The 19173-nt window shown below is 45.8% G+C and overlaps 2 long non-coding RNA genes and 1 pseudogene across 2 annotated transcripts in view; 1 reads left to right on the top strand and 2 right to left on the bottom strand.

The window, feature by feature from the left end:
- Nucleotides 1–19173, top strand: part of LOC140212822 (uncharacterized) — a 192022-nt gene that overhangs the window by 47300 nt on the left and 125549 nt on the right. The gene's annotated exons all lie outside the window — the stretch shown is intronic.
- Nucleotides 6769–18083, bottom strand: LOC140216473 (uncharacterized). The gene is made up of 3 exons (XR_011893157.1): nucleotides 17815–18083; nucleotides 17614–17721; nucleotides 6769–6958 (listed from the first exon to the last, which is right to left on the bottom strand). It is a non-coding gene; the product is annotated as an uncharacterized lncRNA (long non-coding RNA).
- On the bottom strand, nucleotides 13463–17166 carry LOC126524151 (uncharacterized; annotated as a pseudogene).

Raw genomic sequence — 19173 nt, 5'->3', positions numbered from 1 at the left:
AAGCCAGCCCTCTTCATAAATTTAGAGGCCGAGGCCCTGCTGGCTTTGAATTCAGTCCTCAGTGTTCCTGCTTCCGAAGCGAAGACACGGGCATGTTGAGTGATCATTTCGCATGTGACCAGCAGTGATCGATCGCATAGATCCATCACGTACGCCGCAAGCTTCGTTTCCAGCTCCGGAAAGCGTCCGGACTTAGGCCTGCGAAAACCACGGCGCTTGGAGTCACATGAAAAAATTCTCTCGCGCTGAAGCCGCCACTGCCGCACCACGCGTTCACTCACTCCAAACTTGCGTCCTCCAGCGCATTTGTTAGTTTTCTTGGCATGGAGGATAGCAGCCCGTTTGAATGCAGCTGTGAACGAGCGCCGACAGTTCTTTGGGGCACTCATGACAGGCACGACGATTCGACACAACAGAAGCACTGACAATCACGTGGCCGTCAAAAAATCGTATCTCAAAGAGAAGCTCTTCCGCCAACTACCAATACCCCCATACGGCGACTTTTCCATCAATGATCGATCGAACTCAAAGACACTGTGTGTCTTTGAGTTCACTTGGAAAGCCACGCCGATCTTTCTGCGTTGTCCAACACGCAAGTGTCTTGCGCTCCAGTAAATGAACAAACAAAGATGTGGAAGTGTAGAAATTGTCCAAAAAATTATGTAACCCTGATCAAGATAATTTTCACACAGCCGCATCACAAAATTGAATGCCAAAACTTGCACGCTAGGTTCTTCGCACTTTCCCGTATAGACGCTGAACTGAACAGTGTACCCCATTTCCGAATTTGCCAAAACTCATAATTTGTAACCCCATTTGATCACTTTATCCCTCATGTACTGGCAAATTCCGGACCGACCTTTCGATTTCACCATTCTCTCATCAACGGAGCGGTTCCGACATGGTTGAAAAAGTAGCGCGGACACGGAGTAAGACATTTAGAAGGTGAAACTCCCGTCAGTGCGAGCGAGCGTGGCCGACCAGATAAGGTCACAATTGTATGCGCCGACGGGGCCGTATACAGTGGCGGCGCCATGCGGCGCGTCGTAGAAGCCGCAGCGAAAAAAAGAAACGCAGCGCCTGGGCAGGCGGCTTCGGCACGCTCTCAACTGCGGTAATTTCTTTCCAGGCCGCCAGGCGCCGCCAGCACGAGAACGGCTCCGTGGGCTTGTGACCTTTTCTGGTCGCCGCAAACAGCGGAGTTTCCACTCCTAAATGTTTCTTGCTCCGTGAGCGTGGAAGAATCATTGACGTGCTGAAGCAGATGGGGTATGCGGTGAAGCTTGCCATGGGATGCGAGGGTCGTCTTCTCTGGATCAGACACACTCAGGAAGGCAAGCAACGCCTTGAACCGTTTCCTTGGCATCACTGTAGGCGGAAGAAGCCCTGGGAATAATCTGCATGTGCTCCAATAACAATGCAAGCGTGGGACTTGCACGATTCCCATGTGTACGAGAAGTCCGATGAACTTGAGCATCTCTTCTTAAGTGACTTCCTTCCATGATCCATCTCTCTCGCTGTACGTGGGCTTCTCGAAAATATGCATCCACGCATGCTTATTTGTGTTGTTGCATATCTCCCTGATGATTTCAGCGGTGAAAAACAACAGGAAGAAGTCGACGGCTCTTACGAACCACCACGCAGCACTCCGGAGCGCGATTCCAGGGTCCACCCAACGGTCTTCGTGGACAAAACTCCACTCTCTGTGCGGCCGCTGGTAAATGGTCCCGTCCGAACGACATTGACACCCTGCAGATAAGAACTGTGACCTTTAGAACACGCCGGAAATCCTTATGACACGATAACACGGTCCGAGAAGAAAGCAAAATTCACCGGCGAATACCTGTCGATGTTCCGGGGCGGTTTGCTGCACTTTCGTCGTCCATACTGAAGTCCAACGAATCAGTCTTCCGAGTCTGTGCTGCCACGATCATCCGCAAATTCGAACCCAGATGCGTCGGAATTCGTCGAAACTCGCCTTTTCCGTGGAGCGGACGCGTGCGATATAGATGCCATCTCAGAAACAACGAGCGCTCGTCACCCCAACTATGCAGGTGCTTAAAAAATTCCCACGTGGTGGAAAAGAGAAACACAAATCCGAAACTGATAAAATAGTCTCTCTTTAACCCGCTTGATGGCTCTAGCTGTACGAAGCGTTCGGAGAGGTGCCAAAATTCGAACTTGCACCACCGAGAGCATGCTGCCGATTGGAGTAGGCACGACCATGAAAGTGTTAAAGAAGACACAAATAAGACAACTTCATTGTTGAAACGTTGTATATGTCTGCTAATGTCTGGCTTAATTACTTTTTTTCAGACGATCTACAACAGCTGTTTAAAACGTATTCGAAAAGCTGGTCTCGAAATAGGATTGTGGAAGACTCAAATAATCCCTTTACCAGGGGTCTTCATATATGGATTCTAAATGCTTTTAAGACATTATCAAAAAGCTGGTCTAGAAGTAGTCTTGAAAGGTTTACGATCATCTGAAGCTTAATATTGCGGTTTCGAAATGAGTCGAAGCGTGGGTCTCTAGTGGTACTGAGCTCCTGGCACAGTGCCAAGCACTGTTGCCTATAGGGGCCGATGCATACTCGACCAAGTCACCTGAAAAGGAACATGTCCTCAAAAACGAATCCGCAATGCCGCCTTTGGTATGCAGCAACAATGTTTACAATGAAAATATGAATGACATCCCGCTAAGAAATGGGCAGGTCTTGACAATCGGCCAGGCGAGGACTATTGTGCCAAAAGCACATGAATTGAGCATATCACAAAGCAACACTTTATTGCAAAAATAATACTTATGCAAGGTTTGAGCAAAATATATAAGAAATGCTAAGTAAACCGAATTAAAAGCACATCAAGAAGGATTAAAGCTACCAGAAACAATTCTTAATGAACTAGAAATTGATCAATGACTATAACATGTATAAAGGAAATTTGTATATAACATGTATAAAGGAAATTTGTCAGTGCACATACAGTGACAAACTACAAGAATGCAAAGTTTGCTCAAGTTTCTTATTTTGCACAGTAAAAAGAGCACATGCTATTAGGTGAACAGACTAGAGTTACTTAGAAATTGATACCACAACAACTGCAAGAAGCAAAATGAATACATTGTACACTTGAACCCATGAATACATTATAGTACACTTTGCATACATCTCCAGTCTCCTAAAATAAAAAAAATAAAATTGGCTCGCCATCCCCATCCTGCGAAAGTGAATGTCCAGTGAAGCTGTTTAATACCACCACTACAACTGCTGTGGGGGTATGCAATACTTTGCTGCTTTAGAGTGATGGTAATTTTGACAGCACACCACCACCTGTAGCGGTGCTGCAACAACACTGAAATCAGGTGCTAGTCTGGTTATTCCATATATGGCTAGGGACATCACTTCCCACGTCGCAAGCTGCCATTGCCGCGGCAGCTTGCGCAGCAGTATTCGCTACCGGGAAATGTATGCAGGGAGCGCTACATGCTTTGCATTGTTACCAGGCACACCTCATCATCAATTATTTGGCTCCGATGCTTCTTTTGCACATGTTCTTTATTGAAAAGTATGCTGTTTTGTATGCTGTATCCATGATTCCAAAGAATTTATACACTGTGCGCTTCACTTCGCTGAAGCCTCTGCCTTACGGGGGGTATGAGCCATTGCTTCTGGCCCTGCACTGCCACTGCAATCGCCCCACATTTTTGATAACGGACACAAAAAATGCTGACCAACTAGGGGCTAACAGCTTCACTGTAAAACGCACTCTGATTGACAAAAAGCTTCCACACATGTAGCTCCGAGCAAATGCTTTACCAGTTCACCCCCACTTTCACATCCAAAAATATTTGGCACACAGTCCAGGCAGAGTTCCATTGATGAACAGCTTGGGAGCACGCCGCTTTGTACTCTCCAGTTCCACTGGCGATGGCACTTCCTTACATGCTGGTACTTGAAATGTTTTCAGTGTAGACACACTTGCTGCCCTGGACAGGTATGCCCAGATATTTGCAGTGGTGCTCCATTTCGTCAAAGTGGGCATGAAATCATGCACTACGCTAGTAGTTGAAATGTTTTCAATGCAGGTGCAGTGGCTTCACCAGGACGACTTGCCTACATACCATCTCTGACACATGTATGCACTCACTCTTTACTTGGTAGCACTAAACTTTAAGTGTTCCGACTCGGTGTGCTTGCCAGACAAGTAGGCAGGCCTCACACTAAAATTTTTGCAGCTTCTAATGAAACATATAGCAAAACACTTAAGCTACAATGTGAAAGATATGCTAAATTTTATGACTTATGAAAGTGGCATTAGTACAAAATATGCAACTGCAACACTGTATCCAGGTCATAAAAATAAACATAACGAATGCTAACTATAAAAATGTTTGATGAAATTGTTTTGAACAGGCTGTTCAATGAAATGGGCACATAATATGTAGATTCCACATTAATTATCCCTTTGTGAGTTCATATATGGTTTTCTAGCAAAAAAGGAAAATGCTTTGCTTTTTTGAGCTCCTGAAGGCTTCACAAATGATACTAAACAAATTTGAGGATTATAACATGCCTAGTTTATTAGAAAAAAGTGGGACGTATATGTCCCATTGGCACATTCCGTGGATCTCGGAAGTGGGACAACACTGTCCCATTGTCGCATGAAGGCACCATGCTGAGATCACTTGTGTGCCTATTTAGTGTGAAAGGCACCAAAACAAGTGGCACGCAGGGTCACCTTGCACACCCCACACATGAACTTTGTGTGGACCTCATTTCCTATGGTGGAGCACCACCTGCACCTTCGCCTTGTGGGCACTTTTTGTGGATTGTGGCCGCTCCCTGTGAACCGAATTTCCTCCGAGACTCCAACCATTTTTTGGCCATTCTTTCGACCCTCCTTGTTCTTCCGGAATGGTCCTGTGCTAGTGTAGTGCCTGAACGTTTGTCCATTTATGAATTGCCGTCCTAGAACAAGCCGGAACCACAAGTATGTTATGCCATTGTTGGTGCAGTATTGAATGAATGCATTGACGACAGAAGCATCGAAGATAAGATGAAATATTCTATACCAGGACTTCTTGGAACGTCTATCAGAAGTGTAGGCATTTCGCTTTTGATCAAATTTGTCTACGGCCCCCATCGACATGTTGTAGTCTGCCAGTGCTTTTGGGCAGATCACAGCCACTGAAGAGCCATTGGCAAGCTTCCGTGACACTTCGTCAGTTTCCTTCGGATCATGGATATTCGACAAGAGGTGAACATCTTTAGTGTCATGCCACTGATAGGCTGTGACCTGATATTTAGAGCGCCACAAGTTTTCTCCCTTCTTTAGCTTGTTGTTTAACTTCAATTCTTTGGGCAAGTCCTTTCTGTTGGTGCAAACCGTCCCTGCGGCTAGGATGCTCCTCTCAGCAAGAGTTTCCATTAGGTGAGTGCAGGTAAAATAGTTAGCAAAGAATAGCGTTCCAGGCTGCACATTCTCTGACAGAAAAAGCACGACATGCTCACCAAGGCTTTGATTGGCCATCTTTGTGCGTTCTTCCCTTCATACACCTGAAATTGCAGCAAATAGCCTGTCTTTGAGTCGGCCCTGCACCAGACTTTATACCCTCTTTTTATGGGCTTCATTGGAAGGTACTGTTTCATACTAGATCTTCCTTTGAAAGCAACCATGCTCTCGTCAATTGCCTGGTGAGATGACGGCGAGTATTCTTCCTGAAATTTCTTGTTCAGTTTATCAATGAGGGGACGCAGCTTAGCAAGACTGTCATAATCATCTCCTCTTTTCTTTTCTTGGGTCGTTTACACGAAGGGAGTTCATGATATACTGGAAGCGCTTTGTAAGGTATTTGAAGAGATGAATAATCGGCGACTCGTTCATTTCCTTGAACTGAGCAAAATGTTTGATCCCTATCAATGTGGCTTCAGAGAAGGGCGTTCCACAACTGATCATCTTGTACATATTGAAGGAAATATCCGTGACGCATTTGTACACACAGTTTTTCTTATCCATATTCCTCGATATGGAGAAGGTGTACGACACAACGTGCCATTACAGAATCTTGAGACTTGTCAGAAATGGGCATGCATGGTAATATGCTAAACCTAATAGGAAGCTATTTGTCCAATCGTACCTTCCGGTTAAAAGTCGGCAATGTACTGTCACGTCCTTTTACACAAGAAACTGGTGTACCCCAGGGAAGTGTGCTCAGCTGCACATTCTTTATCGTGAAGATGAACACGCTTTGTGCTTCATTACCACCGGCCATCTTTTATTCTGTCTACGTGGATGACATTCAAATAGCTTTCAAATCCTGTAACCTCACAGTGTGCGAGAGACAGGTACAGCATGGCTTGAACAAAGTGTCAATGTGGGCAGAGAAAAATGGATTTAAAATCAATCCTAACAAAAGTTCTTGTGTTCTTTTTACAAGAAAAAGAGGCCTGGTCCCGAATCCTTGCTTACCCTAGCAAAAATGACCAATAGAAAAACCAATAGGCTATGAGATTATTCAACATACTGGTCTATAGGTATTGTATAAGCCTATTGGTGACTTACTGGTATATATTGGTGTTCTATTGGCCTATTAGTAATATACTTGCCTATTGGCACTCTATTGGCCTATTAGTAGTGTATTTGTCTATTGGCACTCTATTGGCCTATTAGTAGTGTATTTGTCTATTGGTAGTGTTGCCTACTGGTCTAAGCACATTGTTCATGTATCAAAACAATGGTGCTATACAGCAGTGAGGACTGCAATGTGGCAACCAGTCTATAAAAAGAACAAATTTCATTTGAAAGTAGGCATGTATTTATTTACAAATAATATTTACAAAATTACTTCTTCATCAGATCCGCAATCTTTCCAGCAACAAGCTTTCCGAGCAAGTTGTGCCTCCTTGTTATGTCATCTTCACTGCTGCACTGCTTCTCAAGGTAGTGCCTGAAAAAAACTAAAATGGAAAGGTCAGCAAGTGAGAACAAAGATTTATAAGTACTACTGAAAGGACAAGTATATATGGCATATTAACATGAAAAAAATGTGCTGATCCCACTCACTGTGGAAACAATAAGCAAAATTTGATGAGCCAGCAATAACAAAGAGCTAAACATGGTAAGAAATCCAGAGTGGTCTTATATAATACCTATGCAGAGATGTGACATATGTCACATCTCTGCATGCAGTGAATTCAGTGACTAATGTATCTTGCAGTCACCCTTAGTCACAACAGCATACCTTGCAGACATTTGTGGAGAAACACAACAGTGTTATCACCAAATGGATAACAGCATCTATACCTTCATACATCAGAAAGAAAGCTTCACCAAACAGCCTTCCTACTGCAGCCAGTCTTGTCACACACACACATTTTAATGGGATTCAGCAAAAATGGTTGCGAATTATGGCATGGCTTCATGGGGTTCTTTTGGGCACTTGCTCCACTACCACCTACCACAGTGCAATGTTTAAATTTCAAAAGTAAATTGTATACAATATGGCATATATGCCATGTGTTTCAAAGTGCTAAATTGCAAGAGGGAAATGAGGGGTAAGGTTGCTATACTGCAGTTCTTTGTGCGTCTATGGCCTAATGAACAGTGCATCTGATGCTGCACTGGAGTACCGAGGTTAAAATCCCACGACAAGACCCATAATTTTTTAACTGACTGACAGCTTGTGCCAAGTCATTGAGGCAATAAATTGGCCAATTTATACAACCACGCCAAGCTTTGGGAGGTAGGCAAAGAAAGCTTTGAATTGAATTGAAAACAGTATTGCAGTGATGATACTGGCCTTGGCCATTTCGGAGCAGCTTTCGGAGCAGTAAAACTGGCTTTCGTAGCAGGCAAAAATGCCTTTCAGAGCAGTAAAATGGGCTTTCGGAGCAGTAAAATGGCGCTTTCGGAGCAGGCAAAATTGCTTTTCGGAGCAGTAAAACGAGCGTTCGAAGCGGGTGTCTGTTGAAACAATTGCAAAACATATGTGCTGCTTTCACAGCAAGCAATAGGAAAGCAAGAAATGCTGAGTGGTGTTCTATCATAGCCAAAATTTAACAAACGCCACTTATTTTAATTATTAATACCACCGGTTAGTCTAGCTTTAACTAAAGTTGTCAGACAAACAATGTGCAAATATACAATTATTGCACTTTATTATAAAATGTCTTAAGGCAACAAGACTATCACAGCAGCTTGGGCAAATATTTGCACGTACTTGTACAGGAAAGATCACGGGAACAGATCCCCATGATTAAATATCACAGCAGTGGCCTTTCACAAAGGAAATAGAATACACTCACATGGGTGAGGCAATGTGACTATGAAACAAAGAACTGAATATATGCTCATGGGACTAGCACGACTTGTGAACAAACGTTTTACAGAAAGGAATACTCAAAATAGTGAGGCAACGTGACTAAAGAACAATCCTCTTACGAGACAAATCAAGGAATACAATTATCCTAGTGAGGCAACATTACTAGCAAGCAAACCTTGTTGATAATAAAGCAAGGAACCCAGTAATGAGGGGCAGCATGACTAGAGAACAACCTTTTTACAAAACTAAGCGATACACTCAGCCAAGTGGAGCAGCATGACTAGAGAACAAGCCTTTTACAAAACATACCAGAGAATACACTCACTTCAGTGAAACAGCAGGACTAGTTAACTGTGTATATAGCAATGAGTAAAGCAGCTTGACTAGCGAAAAAACCTTTAACAAAAAAAGAAAAAAAAATGCACAGAATACACTCACTTGAGTGAAACTGCATGACTAACTGTGCGGACCTAAACATATTACGGCGGGAACAATAGTACCTTGACAGAGAACCCCATTGATGAAAACATATCTTCTAAGTTTAAGCAGACATTATGAATATACAGAAACACAACAATAAATATGAAGAAAATTCTGGTTATGTGCTCTAATAAACTGCCAACTAAAAAGTCCAATGAAGAAAATTCGCACAAGTTTCAACATCAGTCAGGCTTGTGTCCACAAAACTACTGTGAAACCCCGGAAAAGTACTTCACGTGCGTGCAGCCACTTTTCTCCTTTTACTATCAGCCATCTTTTGAAGGGACACTGCAAGTCTAGATTTGCCCTCAGCCAGAAGAGAATTGCCACTTTCAATGTCAGCAAAGTCCTTTGACCTGAGGCCACGGCTAATTAAAAGTTCAGCATTTGTTAGCATCTTCCTTGCGGTTTCTACTTCCTTTTGAAGGTCTGCTTGATCACCGCTGCTCAAGCCTGCCTCATCTGCCTTGCGTTGCCGCTTCGCTGACTGCTCTTCCTCAGAAGCAATGCGTTAGTACAGTTTCTTTGCGTTTCGCACAACTCTAACAACCTCAGGCGTAATGCTGAAACGGCTGGGGTCACTATGGAAACGCTTGCCATAGGACACAACATGACGTATCCCATTGATGCCCTCTACCGTTAGCCGCGCCCTGTCATGAAGAAGTCTACGATTCTCACTAAAACCCCTTTCGACATCTGCATTTCCATGGGGAATGCTCAGCAAAGCCTTTACCACTTTATTAAGTAGTGGATACTTGTGCGAGCCATCACTCTTTTTTAAGTCAAAGATGACCTGCCAATATTTATCAACCCTTGGAGCACTTTCAACTGTCTCCAGTTGAAAAACTGTATACTCATCCATCAGGGTTGAGATTTCGCTTGGCTGTATCACCTGAGGCAGCTTTGCAGCTAAGCACCTCATTTCAGCTTCTGATGACTCCTCCTCCCTGGCCTTGGGAGAAAGGCAACGTAGGCTCCGCAGTGCCATGTTCCCAAAGGGCAGTCGTGATAGCAGATGTTCTGTGGCTTTTAAGTAGAAACTTTGTGCACCCAACCGAAAAGCCTTTTTCTGGGCTGGTTCCCACTGGGACATAGCTGCTTCTGTGTCTCCACCAACTTCCACAACAGCCTTCCACATTGCAGAACAATGAACATCCAAACGTGGCAAGTCCTTGCCATTAACTGTACGGTAAGCTTCGGCTTTCATAAAGCGACCAAGCAGTTTCTGAACGAGAAACACCATCTCTTCATAGAGTCGATGCACCAGTGGTTCACTTCCCTGTAGGAGTGATAGGAATGAAACAAAAATTTCAGAAACGTTCCTAATGAAGAGGAGCTTGGCATAGAAGGTCTTGTCAGAGAACACCTTCCTCAGTCGTTCATGCAACTGGCCTCCTGTGCGACAGGATGTGTCTGACAACAGGACTTTCTTCACAGCAGGATACTGCTCTATCAAGCGATCAACAGCAGGCCCCAAAGTGAGCCACCTTGAGCTCACATGGCGCAAAAATACAGTTTCAGGAAGACCAAGTGTCACTTGTTCCGCTTTCATCGCTGCGCTCTGCACAGCTGAATTCTTAAAAAAGTAATAAACATCTATCACAACCCCTTCGATGTCCGACCCAAAGGCATTCAATCCTCGAGCAAACGAGTTGTGCACTTTGTGCAGGCAGCACTCTCCTAAGTCGATGATATTCGGGTAAGCCTCTTGCATTTTCTTCTTCAAGCTTTTCATTACATTTGGACCATCGGTAAAAAAGCAGATGAAGTTCTTCTGCGGAAGGTCCATCATTGCTTTCTGGATCTCACCTGCCAAAATTTCTGCTGTTGCGGAACCCAGCCGGTACGACTGCAGGTGCTCCACTACTACCTGCTGTGCTTTGTCAGAGAAATATCTAACCACCACATCAAGCTGCTGGCACCTTTGCTCTGGAATAGGGGTTTCATCTATGGCAATAGAATAAAACACGTCTGCCTTGTTGAGCTCGTCGACCACAAGCTTCTTGAAGTATGAACCCAGGCCGTCAGAAACAGTGTAAGAGGTTTTGGACCTCTTGCAGGAAAATTTCTTGGCTATTTCTGAATCCGGGAACATTTTTGGATACAAGTCAGTTGCTGTGTCTGCCCATGAATATGGAATGCCCTTTAGTGTCATACGAAGGATAAAAAGTGTCTCTGCGTGTGTCACTTGGTCATTCAGTGGAATGTTTCGTTGGCTTGTTAATTCCAGAGTTGACTGAGTAGTCTTCGGTCTTTGTAGGACACCTGAAGCGTCTCGGTGCTGATTGGCAGAGTCAATGTGGCGCTTTGTGGCGGCATGCCGCCTTATAGCCGTTACGCCGTGCTGCCTGCAGTTAATGCTGCTGTCGCACAAAACACAAAAGCCAGTTGCTTCGTTTGCTTGACGGCACCACAGTGATATTTTGTCACCATTTTGGTCAGTCTCGAGAAGAATGTCCTGATTGAACTTGGTGGAGCGGCCTGCACAAAAAAAAAGCAATGTATCATTTCTACTAAATAATGCAATTTACGCTATGCTAAAAGAAAAGGTTAAATTGCTCATTACCGACATTTTAGCATTACACGATATACCAGAAATAAAACTAATTCTTTCACATGCGCAAATGTTTATCAAGATCGCTTCATCTCTTAGTTTAGCACTTCAACCTTTGTCCTGCATTAGAACAGAGCCTACAAGTCCAAATTCAACCTGGCAGAAAAACAACGGAGGCCCGCCGAGACGCTAGACAAGGCACGATGTTTTATTGAGTGCCCTTTCGATTCCCTTTCTGTTCAACTCTTTCTGCCCCCGTGAACAGCTTGCATTATCATTGCTGCGAGCGGCCACGATACGTTAGCTGTCATGCAAGTTCGGGCATAGCAAGCATGCCAGTTCCATAGTCCTGACTGAAATAGCTCACGCAAACAGCTAAAATTATAAGTTCTAAAGCATAACGCAGGCATGTTTCAGTCAAATAAAAAGGTAGAAAGCGCTCAACTCCGTGCACTAGACATTACAGCAAGCTAACGTGGCATCTTCAGTAGCTGTATGTATGCGAGCAACGACGCGACGAGCATTGGTGATCGCAGCGCGGCTGAAACGACCCAGGGCGACGTCACCGAGAGAAAACAGCGACTAGAGTTTCACTAAGTTAAGCAACGTTTTTTCTGTATGCCTTAATATGTAGCTACAAGAACGGTGCGGAATTAAAACGTTAAAGATACGAAATTTTTTTTTATTGGCCTACGCGACTGGTCGCTTGATTGAACCTTCCCTCCGTCCGTGAAATATTGAACCTGAGGAGCTTTCGGCAGACAAGCCGCTTTTTTTTTTTTTTTAACGAGCGCGCGCCTCCCCACACGCGACCCAAACTCGTCGCTAGTCTCCATCGCGCAGCCGTCATCACGCCTGAAATCGCGCCAACAAACCGCCGAGGCAGAAGAAGCGCGTGCGGTGAACGCCAATCGCTCCTGAACAGCAGACCGCCATCTTTGCCGCTTTCTTGCCTATGCTCTTGGCACACATTTTTTGACATATAGAACAGCAGCAGACAACGTGCTAGCTATGCCTCTACAAACTTAAGCAATACAAAATGCATGATAGATGCACCAACCTTTCAGCTTTGCAAGCGCCATAGCGAAGTCGACGGCCGACGGTGAGGGCTAGCACATCCAACTCAGGGCGACCGCATGCCGCAAAGACCACACCAGCAGCCCAACAGCAGCCATATAGGAAACTCTATGACAGCAGCAGTGCCTCCTCTATTTTTCTGTGCCTGGGAAATGGAGCGGAGAACCAAGGGAACCGGCCGTCGGCTCTAGTACGGCTTTTCGCCGCCACGCGCCGCCGCCGGAGTAGCATCATCGTCGCTCATGGAAACGCAGGGCGTGACTGTATACGCAGTTGTTAAATGGTTGAGCTTTCGACTGTATTCGCATTGTTTCAAGTACAAGCAAGACCTTTGTAAACACGAACCCTGAAGCACTTGTCGCTCTGGGCAACCAGCCTATTTTAGAGGCATGTGTCGTTCGCAGCTATTGCTGTTCAATGCGCTCGCGCGTCGTCTGCTGCGCCGATGCGAGAACGCGCGCCAGTTGAAATCCAATGCGTGGAAAAATGTTCTGTCGCCGTTATGTTCGCTTATATGAAAGTCGATATTTAAAAGCAGTGCTTGCCACCATATAATGGGAACGCTTGGGCGCTGAAAGAGCTCCTAACGTCCACTCGTGTAGCAGGGTGCACGCAAGCCGGGAGTTCACGCGCTAAATGGCACGTAATGTCGTGAGACTGCTCTACGGCAAAACGTGATGCCACGTTTCCTTCTTAAAGTTTTTGAGAGTTACATTTGTTGCCACCGCAAGGAAGCCACAGCTGGCGTCAGAAAATGAGGAGCTGTGCCGTGTCATTTAGGAAATCAAAGCTGTTGAATCGTAACGGTGCAAAAACAAACAAAAAGCGCGTTCTGCCGCGCGGTTCTGCAACACATGAAGCTCTGCAGAACCTGCATGCAGACATTACTCCGCAAATAGGGAGGTTCATGTCTTCAATATCAATGAGTTACGAGTCATGGCTCACATTGATTTTACCATTTCAATGGTGGAATTAAAAGCATTTATTGCGGAAGGAAACTACTACATGTCATTGAAGCGTATACCACTCTCACAGTTTCGCGTGCTTTCGCGAAAGGGGCTTTCTTACAAAATGTTTAACTGCGTCGTGCCTATCAGTAACATTGAAGGCGTAGTTGCAGAGGAGCGGCCTCAGGAAACGAACCGATATGAGGTTCATGAGCTTATGCCTGTGCTCGTTGCTGTCATTGCTCTTGCACTTCAGCAACTTTGAAGAACAAAGAGCTGGGACGGTGTACTCCACTAAGGTAGTCAGTGGCTTCTGCAAGGTCTGGTGCTCCTGCAGTGCACGGTCAGCAAAATCTCTTAAACAGTCCAAGACAAAGAGAAGTTGGTCCGACGGGTAGAGCAGCCCACCTTGATCTTGGCTCCGAGTGAGCTGAAAGAGCGGCTGGTTGCTCACCGGCTTCGTACACAAAGTAACACAGTTCTCGCAGTCAATATGCTCGCCTACAACCCTTGCAATGTAGCCCCCCACATAGGCGGTAGCCGAAATCTGTAGCGATGACAGCTGCTGTGGCAAAATTGTGGTATTAAGTCTCTGCAATGCCAATCTTGCTCTCGAGAGCTGGGGCACTGCTTGCACAGTCGACGGCAGGGGAGGCATTGAAGCTGAAGCAGAAGTTGGTTGTGCAGAGGAATGTGCATCACACAGTATGTGTCCCGACATTGCACCACATTCTTTGTGGGCAATATTGGAGGCTGCATTGGACACAGCAATCCCGGTCTTCAGTAGCTTTTCGAGGCCTGACAGTGCATCCCGAACGTCCAACATGTCGTTGCACCCGGATGACATTCGCAAACTTCCAAAGAGCGATTCAATTGGATCGCTGTTGAATTTTCGAGTGAGCACAAAAGAAAACTTCTCTTCTGTCAACAGATATCTGACGCACGCCACTGTCAAATAGGTGGTTAACAGAATTGCTTCATACGTTTCGGCTGTGAGGAATTCACGAGCATGTCCAGATCTTTTCTTTAACGTCTCCAAGTACATAGGAAAAGTGACCTCAAGCCATTCAAGCTGCGGATCAGCACTGTCGTCAAATTGACGGCCATCCGAAAAATTGTGGCGTATGTGCTGCGTCGTGTTGCTGACATCGTGAAGCATGAACCACCGATAAACGTTCTTCATGAACGTAATTGTTGGGCCTGCGGCTGAAAATGACAGCGCACAAGTGTGTCCAGCCTGATCCTTGAGATGTTCCAAGGCAGCGGTTACACTTGGAGACATGAGCTGGACGGCTCTTGCCACGTTCATCTTTTCTATGTTGCTCGGATAAACATGCTTCCTGCTTAAAAACCGAACAGGCTTTACAGACAAGCCTTTCTGCAGTTCGTAGAGGTCTTTTATGTGTGAAGCAGAAATCTCGCCTTTCGGGCCAAAGTCACGCGATAGAAACTGTGACCTCACGTTCTTCAGCACGTGGCACGGATCAAAGCTAATGAAAAGAATCCTGCTGCGGTCACAGGGGTGTTCAATCCGGTAGGTAAGCAGGCCATTTCCAAGCAGTTTCATGCAATTCACGTTCACTTTATGATTGTCCGTGACAAGGCGAACAATCCTAAACCCACAAGCTTCCACTTTTTGCATGACGAAAATCAGCAACTTGTGGAGTTGGGGGCCCGTTAGCCCTTTTGTAAAATAGTAGGCAACTGGAATTCGAAACTTTGTTGTCAGTCCACTGATGACAAAGCACAGGAGCGAATTGGCTAAGACAAGGTCACCGTTTTGCTCTTCCACCCCGATGTCTACTTGCCCAACAAAGCAGTCACGTTGCTTGTTGTATTGCAACTTCTGCTTTACCCTCATCTCGTCAACGATGAGCGAGCAGACCTTTGATTGCGGTTTGTCAAAGTTTTCGGCTTCACATATCAGCCGAGCTTCCACCAGTTTGCTGAAGCCGGTCTCACCACTTGTAGTTCCAATATAGTTAGTTAGGGTCTTTCGGTCTGGAAGCTTCAAAAGCATCTCCCCTCGAATATGTTCGTAGGCTTTCGTTGATAAATGCCTCAGCACCACACAACGTCGAGTAGTTTCTTCAGACCAGGTAGGCCTTTTTTTTTGTAATTGGTAATTTGGTCCACGAGAAACAATGCTGAAGCCTCTTTCTCTGCTGCTCTTTCTCTAATGTAGGAAACGTCTGCAGTCAAAGAGTCCTCCTGCAGTTTCTTGAGCTCCTCTTTGTACTTGTCGATTGTCTGATGTAGTCTCAGTATCTGGCTCCTCAGATCTCTTTCTTTTCTCTTCCATTTGGCCTTTTCGGTAGTGAGCAAAGCAGAGGCCGAGTTGCTGTCGACCTGGACACTTTTGTCGCATGAGGCAGCCTGGTCAGCCCTGTGCACGCATTCATTCTGGCACTGTACACCATGATGGCCTCTTGTTTCGCAGGTAGCGCTTGTAGTATCCATCGGCTCCGATTCTTCAGCTTCGGGACCTGATGTTGCCTGCGTTGCACATGACAGCGGTCGCGAGGCAGCATGGCTACTGGTGCAATCATTCGTTGACTGTTCGTTCGCAGCACGGTCACGTTTAGTGATACTTGCCATGCTTCGTTTAATTGTTGCCTTCGGCTGCAAACGTGAAGGGTAGTCTGCAAAGACGGACGGAACTGCATCCTTCCTGAGCCGCCGTTTTTTTCCTTCTATGAAGTCTTCTGTTCTGAAATGGCGGCTGCATACTCTAGTGTAGTTAGAAGTTGTATTAGGCGACCAATCACCCCGCCTAATTACTGCAAGCCACCTCTCTCGTATACCAGCAGCAGCTGGTATTTCGTGGAACGACAGCCCGACAGTCTTTTTCTTTCCGTTCGATTTGCACAATGGTACGCAACAGTAAGACATACTGAGGCATAGGGAACACGTGCTTGCAAAATCCTGAAAGAAGAACAATACGAATTCAAAGTTTCGCAATGTTAGCGCGGCCGGACAGGCTGCATGTGCAACACGTGCGTGCAAAAGCCCGAGAAAAAAGAAAACGGATACTATTAAATACGAATGCAAGTTTCGCACTGTCAGCGCGACCGGACAGACTGCATGCGGAATACGTACCTGCAAAAGCCTGAGAAAAATCGGAATGCAATCAAATGCGGATGCAAACACGAATTCGTCAGCTTCGTACTGCGCGCGGCCCGTCAGCGCCAGCTTACTATCCTACTCACACAGCGCCGCCACGCGGCGGCGGCGACGCGGGCGCCCGACGGCCTGGGGAGAGCGTTCGCCCAGGCACTGAAAAAATAGAGGAGGCACTGACAGCAGCAACACCATCAGGCTTGGCTTGGCTCGGATTGCCGCGCGCGCCGCGAGTACGGTAGCTCAAGCGATGCCGCTGTCGATGGTGACATAAGCGGCACTCGATTAATTAGTTTCGTTTCTGGACCGGAGCACACCCTTCGGCGCAGGGTGGGCGCAGATTTACCATATTTTGCTGAAATGTAGCAGGATGTAGCAGTGCTCACGTTTCGGCGCAGTTCGACGCAATTGGCGCAGCGGTATCATCACTGGTATTTTAAAAAAGAGGCGTCATCTCGAACACACAAGCCCTGAGCAGCTACAATTGGAATAATACATTGAGAAAATTGCTAAGGAACATGTCGCTGACTTTTGAAAGAACAGACTTATGGCTAAGGGATGTATAAAAAAAAAAAAACATGCCTTCTTCGGGGCCAATCAAGGAACATGACTGGATTAAAGCATACCTTTTAGCGCATCATACTTGAATGCATCCAGAGCAGGCATACTTGTAAAGCCAACAAAAGTTTCCAATGAAATTTGTTGAATATGCAAAACAGTAGCACTGAGGTTTACAGGTTAGGAATATATGAATCAGCTCCACGTGCGTTATGAGCGATTCCTTTCAAGAAACAATGAAATTCATCTACGCTACCATTATACACACGTGAACAATTAACGTATGCAAATTGCTAAGCTTGCGGCCTTTTCCCTACAGTTTCTTACAAGTTAGGGCGATGTCATTGAGGGAGAGAGAGCTTTAACAAAAATGAAGACATTTTGTTTTCCACACAACAATGTTATAACAGTATTTTCCTTCTCTGCTGTCAAACAGGCTGCATGTTGCATGTTGAGCTCTATACTGTTCGATATCTGTAGAAGCTGGGCACGTGCAGCGCCACAAAAGGCAAAGCAAAACTTATGCGGCTAGACGTAAGAGTGAAATTTCATTACCTCGTCCAATGAATCCGCGCTGGACGTTGATCTCGCTGTCCTCACTGTCCGACGGGCGTGGAGGAAGTGGGACCCGCCTTGTCGGTTGATGTGCAGCCTCTTTTGTCTCTGCGCAAAATCAGAGCAGAGCAAAATCAAACGCAGCCTAAATATAAGCAAATATTATAGAAGAACAAATGTATATATCAGAATTTAACTTACCAAACAACCGCAGGATCTGCGCTCGAAAAAAAGCCACTTTGATGGTCGTCCTTTCAGTGCACTTTGTACCGCCCGTTGCTTTGGTAGTCTGAAATGCTTTGAGAGCTGAAATTTTTTATATCTCCGATGCTAACGACATCTCGTGCGTCGTCGTCACGAAATCTGACCGACGCGTACATTGCAGCACAAGCACAAGCGACGAATACTCGCAGCTACGGATGCAAGCCAACGCCGCCGACGCTACTGTCCAAGACCACATGACCACGTTGTTTCATGGCAGCACGAACGTGGGCTAGCAATGGCTCTCGTCAGCTCGCATTTTCTTTCCCCCGTGGCTTTAAAAATGAGAAAACGAGCAATATACTTTTTTTTACTTTGCTATTTTTTATTTCCTGCTTTGTTTCCTATGCTTAAAAACGTTTTAGCATTAGGTGCATGAAGACAGTATTGTGAGAAAGCAAAATAATGTAAAACATACAGCGTCACCACGCGACGACTCATCGTGAAATTTTTTGTGCCAAATACACGTTTTTAAATTCTGTCTTTGTATGGTGCTCTGTGATTGTCTACCGTAATTGCCATAATTCTGTGTCTTATATTGGATTCCCGTAGTAGTGGTCACGTTTTACGAGAGTCCTTGCTTGGTGACGATCTCCGCGGCATTCCTCGCCTTCCGAACGTCCGTTTTTCTGCGAGCGATGGAAAATCGGGGCGTCGCCGGTAGCAGTGCACGTGAACCCGAAGTAAAGAGGAAGCGCAAGTGCTATTTGAAGCCTGGAGCGAATTTCACGGTTCCACGAAGCACTCTTTTTTATCAGCATGTGCAGGGAAGCTCTAATCCCTGTACCAATTTGAGCTGCGAGCGGTCTCCGACTGTGGAGCCAGCGAACTCGCCAACTCACTTGGACGACAGCGTGCAACCAGACTACAATTGTTTGCCGGCTGAAGTGGACGACGTCGCCGAAAACACAAGAAATGACGATCGCAGCCGAAGATCACCGCAACATATCGTCAATGACCGTGCAAGCGAAGAACTGACAGGGTCTGCACATGCGGATGCGGGCAATGAAAGCAACTGCGCTGACACGGCGGACGGCGAGGACGACTTCATGAAATTGTTCTCAGAGGAACGTCTGCCAAATTGTGACGTGAGTGTTGCTGATGCAATGGTTACATTGATGGCGTACTCAACGTGAGCGGGGCTGAACTGGAGCGACATGGAAAAGCTAGTACATGTGGTGAACCTTTTGCTGGGAGCCGAGGTGCTGCCTTCATCTCAATATTTGTTGAGGAAGGCGTGGAAGAATTGGCAGAGGCAATTAGTGAAGCGCTACTAATTTTGTACGACCTGCAGTACGC

Source organism: Dermacentor andersoni, chromosome 3, assembly GCF_023375885.2.
Source record: "Dermacentor andersoni chromosome 3, qqDerAnde1_hic_scaffold, whole genome shotgun sequence".
NCBI lineage: Eukaryota > Metazoa > Arthropoda > Arachnida > Ixodida > Ixodidae > Dermacentor > Dermacentor andersoni.
This window is presented reverse-complemented; position numbering and strand designations above follow the sequence as displayed.